The sequence below is a fragment of the Capra hircus genome, chromosome 18, assembly GCF_001704415.2.
Source record: "Capra hircus breed San Clemente chromosome 18, ASM170441v1, whole genome shotgun sequence".
Classification (NCBI taxonomy): domain Eukaryota; kingdom Metazoa; phylum Chordata; class Mammalia; order Artiodactyla; family Bovidae; genus Capra; species Capra hircus.
The window spans coordinates 28,192,035-28,204,410 of record NC_030825.1 but is presented as its reverse complement, the minus strand read 5'-3'; positions in this window follow the sequence as shown (position 1 = coordinate 28,204,410).

Below are 12,376 nucleotides of genomic sequence, written 5' to 3'. Positions count from 1 at the left end.
ATTTATTTTTCTGGAATTGAGCTGCAGGAGTTGCTTATATATTTTTGAGATTAATTCTTTGTCAGTTGCTTCATTTGTTATTATTTTCTCCCATTCTGAAGGCTGTCTTTTCACTTTGCTTATAGCTTCCTTTGTTGTGCAAAAGCTTTTAAGTTTAATTAGTTTATTTTTGCTATTATTTCCAGTACTCTGGGAGGTGGGTCATAGAGGATCCTGCTGTGATTTATGTCGGAGAGTGTTTTGCCTATGTTTCTCTCTAGGAGTTTTATAGTTTCTGGTCTTATGTTTAGATCTTTAATCCATATTGAATTTATTTTTGTGTATGGTGTTAGAAAGTGTTCTAGTTTCATTCTTTTACAAGTGGTTGACCAGTTTTCCCAGCACCACTTGTTAAAGAGATTGTCTTTTCTCTATTGTATATTCTTTCCTCCTTTGTCAAAGATAAAGTGTCCTTAGGTGCGTGGATTTTTCTCTGAGCTTTCTATTTTCTTCCATTTATCTATATTTCTATCTTTGTGCCAGTACCATACTGTCTTGATGACCGTAGCTTCATAGTATAGCCTGAAGTCAGGCAGGTTGATTCCTCCAGTTCCATTCTTTCTCAAGATTGCTTTGGCTATTTGAGGTTTTTTGTATTTCCATACAAATTGTGAAATTATTTGTTCTAGTTCTGTGAAAAATACCATTGGTAGCTTGATAGGGATTGCATTGAATCTATAGATTGCTCGGCTCCTTTAATACCATCATCTCTAGATGATTTTAGGGATTACATGGTGGGCATGAAAGGATTTGCCTTGTCAAGGGCTGCACAAACATTAGGTTAGTCTTCCATGAATAAGAGATTTCCTCCATAAGTATCACAAAGATGACAAGCCCCCTGAGCACAGGAGCCAAATTTATTTAGTTCACCCCTACATTCGTCACACCCATTGGGGTACCTGGACTAAACCAAATGCTCAGTAAACAACTATTAACAAAATACTCACTGATAGTGATTATGCTTTTTATTCCCAGTGAGTATACACAGCTATGTGTGCCTACACATCAACTTTGGCTTTGGTTCCTGTGTTGTTTCTGTCTAAGGCATCAAAATACGAGCATATTAAACCAAATATGATTACAGTCTCTCTCTTGTGCTCTATGCACTATTCATGAAATTTATGCCTATTAACTGTCCTGAAAAGGTCCTGAAATATTTCTAAGCAGAGCTGGTGCCTCTACTAATTGAGTCTTTCCCTATATTCTCTAACTCAATTTGCTTCTGAAAAACAGGAGCGGGACACAGGAAGAAAGAGGGGTGGGAAATTTATAATTTATTGGAAGATGAATAAGGCCACCTCAAAGTCTGAAAAGTGGTAGAGCACAGCTAGTGTTGAGAGAGGCCATTTACCACACAGCTAGAGCACATGCTTGCTGTGGATGCCAAGAAGGCAAGATCTTGAGCTCTCATACCCGAATCCTTTCTTCCTGTGAGCAGAAAGCAACCTTGAGGAATGACATAATCTCTCTACCCTCTCCACTGGAAAAAGCTATGGCTTTTCCAGTAGTCATGTATGGATGTGAGAGCTGGACATAAAGCTGAGTGATGAAGAACTGATGCTTTTGAACTTTGGTGTTGAAGAAGACTCTTGAGAGTCCTTTGGACTGCAAGGAGATCCAACCAGTCAACCCTAAAGGAAATCAACTCTGAATATTCACTGAAAGGGCTAATGCTGAAGCTGAAGCTCCAATATCTTGGCCACCTGATGCTAAGAGCCAACTCATTGGAAGAGACTCTGATGCTGGGAAAGATAGAAGGCTGGAGAAGAAGGGGATGACAGAGGACAAGATGGTTGGATGGCATCACCAGTTCAATGGAGACGAGTTTGAGTAGCTTCGGGAGATGGTGAAGGACAGGGAAGCTTGGAGTGCTGCAGTTCATGGGGCCACAAAGAGTCAGACACGACTGAGCAACTGAACAACAACCCCCTCCACACCTCTAACACAAAGCAGACTTGCTTCCACGCACTATGACAGTGGTGACTCCCACAATCCAGAATTCCTCTCCTATACCCCTCAGACTTGGTGAAGGGAGAAGCTGGGGGAACCGAAACAAACTATCATAAAGCTCTGGTTACCACTCCGGCTGTGAGGAACAGCATCCTTTGTCTCTGAACTAGGAGTCTCGTGTCTTGTCAGTCCATGAGACTATGCAGATTAACTTGCTAGCTTGTAAGCAGAGTAAAATCACAAACTGTCCACTGTTGTGGACACTGGGTAATAATTTTGGCATTAGAATCTGATATATCTGGGTCTCTTTTTCCATTGGCTTTTTTTGAGCTTCAGTTTTGTCTTTTGAATGCTGTGATCATAACCCCAACCACAAGTGCTGAGCCAGAATTATATTTTTTCATTTGCAACCAAATAAGTCTAAATACCACATTGTGCTAACAACAAAACAAGACAAAAGAAAACAACCACAAGCTTATTGGTCACAGGAAAGTCAGAATACTTCTGGGTGTCTCAGACATGGGAACTCACAGGCCATTTATGGGGTTATTTTGAATGATATAACTGCAGTTATCTTCTATCTTTATGTTCAAGATTCTAACTCCTAGGAAAGGAATATTGATTAGTTGAGCTTAGGTCAGGTCTTTTCCCTTTGACCAAAGTGATGTGATAGGGAGAGAAGAGGGACAGGCATTTTAAATACTTGGACTGGTTGGAGTAGCAAATGCCCAAAGAAAAGACAAAAGCTACAGATATCCTTTAAATATCACTCTTGGCATATGTAAATGCTCCATGTATATTAGGTGCCACTATCTTGTTCTTTAATGCTGTTATTGTTGCCTTTATGGTTAATAATAACAAAAATCTTATTACAAAGCTGTCAGTTACTGATAGCATAGGCTCATTAGAAAATATCTTTTACTGTTAGAAAATTCAAATCTCTCAGGGAAAAATGTCATAGATGTAAATTTAAGAGGTACCAGATTTTTTCCAATGTTAAGTTTACATTAGCCTAGCAACCAGTGGGTGTGAAGGCCTGGACTGACAATTTGTCTCAGATTTGATAAGAAAATGAAGAATGTAACCCTTGATTAGGAATACAGACTCTAGCTGCTTTGAATGTTAGCCTAGCAACTTGTTAATTATTTGATTCTTGGAAATTAGATTAATCTCTCTACATTTCAGCTTTCTCATATTTAATTCATCGAGTTAATTGAAGTAGACAATCCACTTATAGCATTCACACAGCCCGTGACACTTAGTACATGCTCAATAAATGTTAACTATGACTACTATTCCGTGAGCTGCAAAAGTTCATGACTTCCCTCTTTCACCTGCCTGCCCACACCATATAAATAATAGATCTGCAAACTCAGGCATGGCCTCTACAGGACATTTTTATAAACAGAAATAGCCAAATAATTATGAAAACTCTGCCTGCTGAGGATAGACTTAATCTGGCAAATATTTTTTCTGAGAAAAACAAAAAGGTTCAATAAGATCTTAAATTTGCTTGTACAGGGAGAAAAAAGTACACTTAGAGAGATTTAATTATTTGGCAATAAAATCCTCCTCTTTTATCGTGATTTCAGTGTGCAATTTAACCACGCTTTTTGATTGTGTGTGTGTATGTACATTGTAATCATTCAACTGTCTTAGCTATTTATCGTCTCTGTCTTATAAACTGTTTATTTTTGCACTGAAACAAGCTTTTAAAATTTTCATAAATGTTTGTTTTACATAACCACTGTTGAGGAAAAAAGAAAAAGCTTATTCATATCCTTGTAATTCTTAAAGTATAGAAAATGATACTTTGTGACTCTGCATTGTCAGCCTATAGTTATGTAAATATGATCTGTGACCAAGTATTTACTGCATTTGTATTCACTGAACAATGCAGCAGAGACCCAGAAATTATAAAATATGTAAATTTATTGATCTGTAGCATCTCTTCCTGTTTAATCTATGCTTTTTTAAAGACACAAAAGAATTTGCCAAAATGTTAGTTCCATAATAGTTGCTGACCTCAATAGCTAGGCATGACTTCTAAAGAAATGGGAAAAATCATTTTCACATCTCTCACTATTGGATTTTTCACTTTGCATGTCCCAAATTTTGTGAACATGAATCCAGACAAACCTGAGCTCAAATTCTATCTTTGCCATTTTACTTCCCACATGCTCAGTGTACTCAGTCATGTTTGACTCCTTGTGACCCCATGGATTGTAGCCCACCAGGCTCCTTTGTCCGTGGGATTCTCCAGGAAAGAATACTGGAGTGGGTAGACGTTCTGTCCTCCAGGGGATCTTCCCCACCCAGGGAAGGAACCTGGGTCTTCTGCATTGCAGGCAGACTTTTTACCATCCGAGTCATCAGGGAAGCCCCTTATGTAACTTCATACTTCAGTTAACTTTGCTGAGCCCTGGTTCCTAGGACTCCTGGTCTTTTATTGTATTGGGTCTGTGGGAAATCAGAATAATTTTTCTGAGTTTGTATTTGTGGTCCCAATTATATAAGAATGGTCCTCCCTCTCAGAGGTGATTTCATTCTTCACAATGACCTTGGTTTATGTATTCCTCAACCTTGACCGCCATGACCAGAGAGCTAGATTTCCATAACAAATTGCTGTTCTGCTTTTCCTTTTGCCTCTTTAATTACTCTTTTGTCCCCATCTGCCTCTCCTCTTCTTCCTACTATTCCATGCAAGGAGAGCTGTAACACAACTGAGTCCTTGACCTTGTGTTCTCTTATGTCTTCATTCCTGGAAACAACTTGAAAAGATTCTTAACTCACTAATAATTGGTATCAACCATTGTCTGCCATCAAGTAATGGCAGACATCCTAATTCTTGTAACAACTCTATAAGCTGCTTCTAATATTTGCCTCTTTTACACATGAGTTTTATTTCTAGCCTTCAAAAGAAAACTTAAAACCAGATTTGCTCAACTCTACCAGATATCAAATTGCCAGTATCTGCTGGATCACTGAAAAAGGAAGAGAGTTCCAGAAAAACATGTATTTCTGCTTTATTGACTATGCCAAAGCCTTTGACTGTGTGGATCACAATAAATTGTGGAAAATTCTAAAGAGATGGGAATACCAGACCACCTGACCTGCCTCTTGAGAAACCTGTATGCAGGTCAGGAAGCAACAGTTAGAACTGGACATGGAACAACAGACTGGTTCCAAATAGGAAAAGGAGTACGTCAAGGCTGTATATTGTCACCCTGCTTCTTTAACTTCTATGCAGAGTACATCATGAGAAACACTGGGCTGGGTGCACTACAAGCTGGAATCAAGATTGCTGGGAGAAATATCAATCACCTCAGATATGCAGATGACACCACTCTTATGGCAGAAAGTGAAGAGGAACTAAAAAGCCTCTTGATGAAAGTGAAAGAGGAGAGTGAAAAAGTTGGCTTAAAGCTCAACATTCAGAAAATGAAGATCATGGCATCTGGTCCCATCACATCATGGGAAATAGATGCGGAAACAGTGGAAACTTTGGAAACTTTATTTTTTTTTTTGGCTCCCAAATCACTGCAGATGGTGATTGCAGCCATGAAATTAAAAGACGCTTACTCCTTGGAAGGAAAGTTATGACCAACCTAGATAGCATATTCAAAAGCAGAGACATTACTTTGCCAACAAAGGTCCATCTAGTCAAGGCTATGGTCATGTATGGATGTGAGAGTTGGACTGTGAGGAAAGCTGAGGGCCGAAGAATTGATGCTTTTGAACTGTGGTGTTGGAGAACACTCTTGAGAGTCCCTTGGACTGTAAGGAGATCCAACCAGTCCATTCTGAAGGAGATCAGCCCTGGGTGTTCTTTGGAAGGGCTGATGCTAAAGCTGAAACTCCAATACTTTGGCCACCTCATGCAAAGAGTTGACTCATTGGAAAAGACTCTGATGCTGGGAGGGATTGGGGGCAGGAGGAGAAGGGGATGACAGAGGATGAGATGACTGGATGGCATCACTGACTCGATGGACATGAGTTTCAGTGAATTCCGGGAGCTGGTGATGAACAGGGGGCCTGGCGTGCTGCAATTCATGGGGTCGCAAAGAGTCGGACACGACTGAGCGACTGAACTGAACTGAATGATCATACGCTTTCAGATATACACACTACTTCTCGACTCACACCTCTTGGCTCTACACTTACAACTCTTGGCCACCTGAGTTTTCAGCTTATGTATACAACTAATCAGGTCTGAGTGTTTTTACTGGAGGATGATCAATTTCCTACAGACACACTCTCCTATGTCCATTCCAGTTTCTGTCCAGTAGAATTACCACTATCTTCATTATTTCCTCAATTGCTGGTATGTTATGTTGGGATGGCCAAAAACTTTGTTCGGATTCTTCTGTCTGAAAGAACTTTTTAGCCAGCCCAACAGTTCACACATCAAAGGGTCAGTTAAGGGACAAGAAAAGTGAATAAGTATAGATGGGGCAGCATCTGGCACAGGATCTATTCTCAGTAAGTTGTTGTTAATAATACTACTGCTACCACAATGCTCTTAAAGCTGACAATCTAGAAAATGAATAGATACACAGAGAGTAACAATTCAATCAATATAAGCGCTCTGATGGATGTTTGTATAAGATGCTTTATGAGCACAGCAGAGAGTGTCTAAATGTACCATGCCTGCACGTTTTAGTATCAGTCACTACACACAGAGAGACGCATGGGCACACACAGTGACTGTACGCATGTCCCATATTTCAGAGAGGGAAGTATATTGGTAAGATTCCTCTGGACTATTCCCCCATGGAATGAAATTCTTAGTGAATGCCACTTTGAAGTGAGGCTTTCTATCTTCAGTTACCAGATTGTCTCCTGAAGTAATTGAAACCCGTAAGCCTTGAATATAAAGTTGCTCGGTGCCATTGATTATAACAGAGCAATTTGAGCTGAGGCGACAATGCTGTTTTTGAAATGGGAGGGTTAGCACAGCCAAGACAAAATATATAAACAGATTTATTTAAATACATATTTTTTAAAGGATTTGTGCCTGAGTGGTGCAGTTCCTAAATCTGTAATTACATTTAATATAGTCAGGAAGCCTAGTCATTGCTTCCTGGTCCTTCCCACAGGAGTCAGGATAACATTCAGTGAACTTCATGGGAAGAAAAGCCCAATGACCTTCTCTCTCTTTGGAGAATCCTAAAGGAACAGAGCCTGAACTCAGCCCATGCTGCTACTGATAGCACAGCTCCTTGCTACCACCCATTACCTGAAGGGATGAGAAAGCAACCATTAAATCCCTCTATCTCTTAACTTACTGAGATCCAAAAAGGAAGAAGATAGGAGATGGCATTAAAGCCTACCTCTACTTACTTCTATTTCTGCCTCTGTGAAAAAGAAAATTAATTCTCATTTGGACTAAGTCAGAGGAAGAAGTTAGATTGGTAGGAAAGGTTCCGATCTCTGGTCAGAGAACTAGATCCCATATGCCACAACTAAGCATTTGCATGCTGCAACTAAGAGTTTGCATGCCACAGCTAAAAACACTGCATGCAACAACCAAGATCTGGCACAGTCAAATAAATTAATAAAAGGTGGGAGGTCCGTGTCCCCTACCTTGAATCTGGGTGGGATTGCACTTTCCAGCATCAACTTTCTAAAACCAACTAGGTGTCCTACAATTCAATTAGATTCTTACTGCAGATGGTGACTGTAGCCATGAAATTAAAAGACACTTGCTCATTGGAAGGAAAGCTATGACCAACCTAGACAGCATATTTGAAAACAGACACATAACCCTGCCAACAAAAGCTTGTACAGCCAAAGCTATGGTTTTTCCAGTAGTCATGTATAGATATAAGAGTTGGACCATAAAGAAGGCTGAGCACCAGAGAACTGATGCTTTCAAATTGTGGTGTGGAGAAGACTCCTGAGAGTCCCTTGGACTGCAAGGAGATCAAACCAAGCAATCTTACAGGAAAAAAACCCTGAATATTCATCGGAAGGACTGATGCTGAAGCTGAAGCACCATAACTTTTGCAACCTGATGCAAAGAGCCAACTCATTGGAAAAGACCCTGATGCCAGGAAAGATTGAAGGCAGGAGGAGAAGGGGATGACAGGGGATGGATGAGATGGTTGGATAGCATCATCAACTCAATGGACATGAATTTGAGCAAACCCCAGGATACAGTGGAGGACAGAGGTGCCTGGCTACAGTCCATGAGGTCACAAAGAGTTGGACACAACTTAGCAACTGAACAACAATAACAACCACAGACTAAAAGACTCAGTGCTATGAGATCGTCACCCCTTTGATCCCAGCTCTTCGTGGCTCAGACGGTAAAGCATCTGCCTACAATGCGGGAGATACGGGTTCAATCCCTGGGTTGGGAAGATCCCCTGGAGAAGGAAATGGCAACCCACTCCAGTAGTCTTGCCTGGAAAATCCCATGGATGGAGAAACCTGGTAGAATACAGTCAGTGGGGTCGCAAAGAGTCGGACACGACAGCGACTTCACTTTCACAGGTGCTGGAGACTACCACACTTTTGACTGGTAGGCTTGGCTACAAATTCAGGAGTTTTCCTGAACCCCTACAGTTTCAGTGATTTGCTAGAACAACTCACAAAACTCAAGGAAGTGCTATATTGAGATTACCACTTTATTATAAAGGATACAAAAGAACAGCCATTTGAACAGGTACTTGGGACAAAGGTCTCAAGTGCAGGAGATTCTGGCCCCATGAAATCAGAGTATGTTACCCTCCCAGTTCACCAATATGTTCACCAACCAAGGGGCTCACTAGTCCCTCTCCCTTCCATGGAGATCAGGGGGTGGGACTGAAAATTCCAACCCTCTAACCACATGGTTGGTTTTTCTGTCAATTAGTCCTCTAAAGCTTTCTAGAGGCTCCACTATGAGTTACCTCACTGCATAAATTCAGATATGATTGAAGAGGGATCATTACAAGCAACAAAATACACTCTAATCACTCAGAAAACTCCAAGGATTTTTTAAAGCTCTGTGCCAACATTCAAGGACAAAGACCAGATATATTCTTTATTACATCAGACCTTGTGATGCTTTCACAGAGAGAATTGCTAAAGGGATTCTGTGTGATGCACCAGGCTGGGTCATAACAGGCCATGCACCTTCCACCTTGTTCAATGGACCATTCATACTCAGAGCTCTGAGCCATTCTCTAAGAAACTCAATCCACAAGGCCTCTGTGCCATAAACCAACCAAACCCCACGTAGGCACTCTGATTGCTTGTCCGAACTTTTGTGTCATTCTAATAGATAAGAGGAGTCTTTAGATAATTCTAGCCACCAGCCCTCTAGTCACCTTAGCCATTAAGTCTGACCAACTGAATTCCCAGACTGTGAATCAGAGAAAAACCACCCCTGCTGGGTCCTATCTGAATTCCTGACCCCTAGAATCTGTAAGCACAATAAGAGGGCTATTTTAAGCTGTTAAATTACAAGGCACCCTATAACACAGCAGTAGTAACTGGAACAAATCATAACAAGTGAGTCTGGAGAAGTAGAATGGGACCGGGTCATGCCATGTTAAGAGTGGTAGGCTTTATTCCATTGAAAAGCAGTTTTAAGAGTGGGGAGAGATGCATCAGAGTTGGAGTTAATTTTGAATAACTCACCCTGGCTGCAGGGAGGAGGCTAAATTCAAGATGGGCAAGACCAGAGTCAGGGAGATATATAAGAGACCATTGCAAGATGACAGTGACATTTACTACGACAGTAATGACACAAATACAGAAGGGAGGATAGCCTTGACAAAAAGAAAAAAACTACAGAACAAATTTAGAAGGTAAAAGCATTGCAATTTGGTGGAAAATCCAACACAGAATTGGGGAACAGGAGGGAGAAGGAAGAATTAACGATGGCTTACATGTTTCTGGACTGAATGGCTACAAAGATGATAGGGCTATCAACTGAGATACAGAATAATGGAGAGGTTAACTGGTTGAGGAAGAGATAATGTTTACCATGCCTTGAATGCGCTGAATTGGAACTTCTTGGGCTTCCTTGATAACTCAGGGAAGTTATCAGGGAACTCAGTTTGTAAAGAATCCTTCTGCAATGCAGGAGACCCTGGTTCGATTCCTGAGTCAGGAAGATCCTCTGGAGAAGGGATAGCCTACCCACCACGGTATTCTTGGACTTCCCTTGTGGCTCAGCTGGTAAAGAATCCACCTGCAATGAGGAAGACCTGGGTTCGATCCCTGGATTAGGAAGATCCCCTGGAGAAGGAAAAGGCTACCCACCCCAGTATTCTGGTCTGAAGCATTCCATGGACTATACAGTCCATAGAGTCACAAAGAGTCGGACGCGACTGAGCAACTTTCACTTTGGAATGCTAGGTGGATGTATCCAGCAAATTGCTCAAAACTTGGAAAAGAAGTTAGGACAGAAGGTAGTAGATTTGAGAATCAAGTCTCTACAGTTAAACCAATTAAAAGAGATCATTTAGGGAAATTATGCAAGATAAGTAAAATAGAGAATCAAATCTAAATCACTATAGAACTCCAGCATGCAAGAGTTTTAGAGGGTAGGAATGATCAAGGAAACAAAGAAAAAAAGTAAAGTAAGGTCAGAGAGGAAAGCAGGAGTGGCACTGACTCCGAGGAGTAAAGTTTCAGAAAGCCTTCATTGTTCTCTGTCATTAAATGCAGCAGAGAGCTCCACTAACCCCATGTCAAGACCTTTGCAAGACACTGAGCATATGAATGTGAAGACATCATCATTCTAGCCTTCAGAGAAACATAGACAGGTAAACACACATGTGACAGGAGAGTGGGAACAATGCAGAATAGGACTGTTACTCAGTACAGAATCACCTCCAGGAGGGAGAAAGTGACTCGGTGCAAACTGAGAAAATATTCACAGGATAGAATATATCAGATTTTCATCTTCTAAAATGGAATGCAAGCCACTTGAATTCAAGAAGCAGAACTTTTTTCAGACTCAAGCCTTGAGGACCACTACTTGGAGTTCAGTAAGTAAGTACACAGGTGTGTGTGTCTGTTGCAGGGCGGGTGGGAGTGTGTGGGTGTAGGTGTGTATGTGTGCATGCTCAGTTATGGCTGACTCTTTGCGACCCCATGCATTGTAGCCCACCAGGCTCTTCTGTCCATGGGATTCTCTAGGCAAGAATACTGGAGTGGGTTGCCATTTCCATGATGGGCCTGAAATTCTGTAACTTCTGGGAACATCACACATTCTAAAATGCATAACCTGCATTAATGTGTTAAAAAAAAAATCCCACCTGGAGGAGGAAGATGGTTGTCATTTATACCCAGACCCAAAGGGAAGCCAGACCCTTCTCCCTGTTGCATCAATTCAGCTAATCTGTGAACTGCCTTTCTCCACCCTGGAACCTCCCCAGTGGCGTCTGACCCTGCACCATTTGGGGGATGGGGGGGGAATGAGGGGGAAAGCTCAGAAAGGAGCATTTACTGCAGCCTTGAACTGAAACTTAGAAGCCAGAGTTGCTCAGGAACTAAAAGCAGTTTATTTCTAAGCTTTCATTTTTATAAAATTGAGATGACTCCCATGTCCTGCCCCTCCTCCCCACTCTCCGGGCTAGCCACCTTCAAGTCCCTGGACAGGTATGTCAGGCTTCGGGGCTGACTCATCTTCAGATGATTTCAAGGTTTTGCAGAGGTCTAGAATGTACACAATTCCAAGTTTTATCTTTGAAGAAACAGCTAGCCATGTAGTTTTTAGATGTACAAGAATGTCTTCCATAGGCAAATGCACAAAACCATGTAAGTACCATGCATACGACTGGTAATTTTAGTAAGAAACCTGTCCCTTTAAAGTGCTGTGTTTGTATGTATGTGTGAGAGAGAGAGAGAAGACAGAAAAAAACAGAGAACAGTGATTTCAACCAGGGGCTATTTACGTGACAGGAGACACTTGCCAATATATGGAGATATTTTTGGTTGTCACACCTGGGAGGGGGAGGTGTACTAGCATCTAGTGGTTAGAGTCCCGGGATGTTACTAAACACCCTATAATGCACAGAACAGCCCTTCACAACAAGGACTTTTCCAGCCCCAAATGTCAATAGTGCCACGGTTGAGAAATCTTGAGAGAGAAAGACAAGGAGAAGAGGAATCAAGTAGTCATTTCAGCATTGTTGTTTTTTTTTTCTTTTTCTACACAAATCAAACCTAGTTGCAGAACCATCACGTCTTCAAGTTGGGAGAATATTCTATTCATCACGTGGTCTCACGCACCATGAAATACAGCATCAGGATGGCAAGACAGACTGGCTTGTGTATTATAATTCTATTAGACAGACTTGTTGGATGAAAGAGAAAACATCGCACATGACTCTATGATAACACTGCAAAAACATCGCCCTTGTGCTGTGACTAAAAAGAGATAACC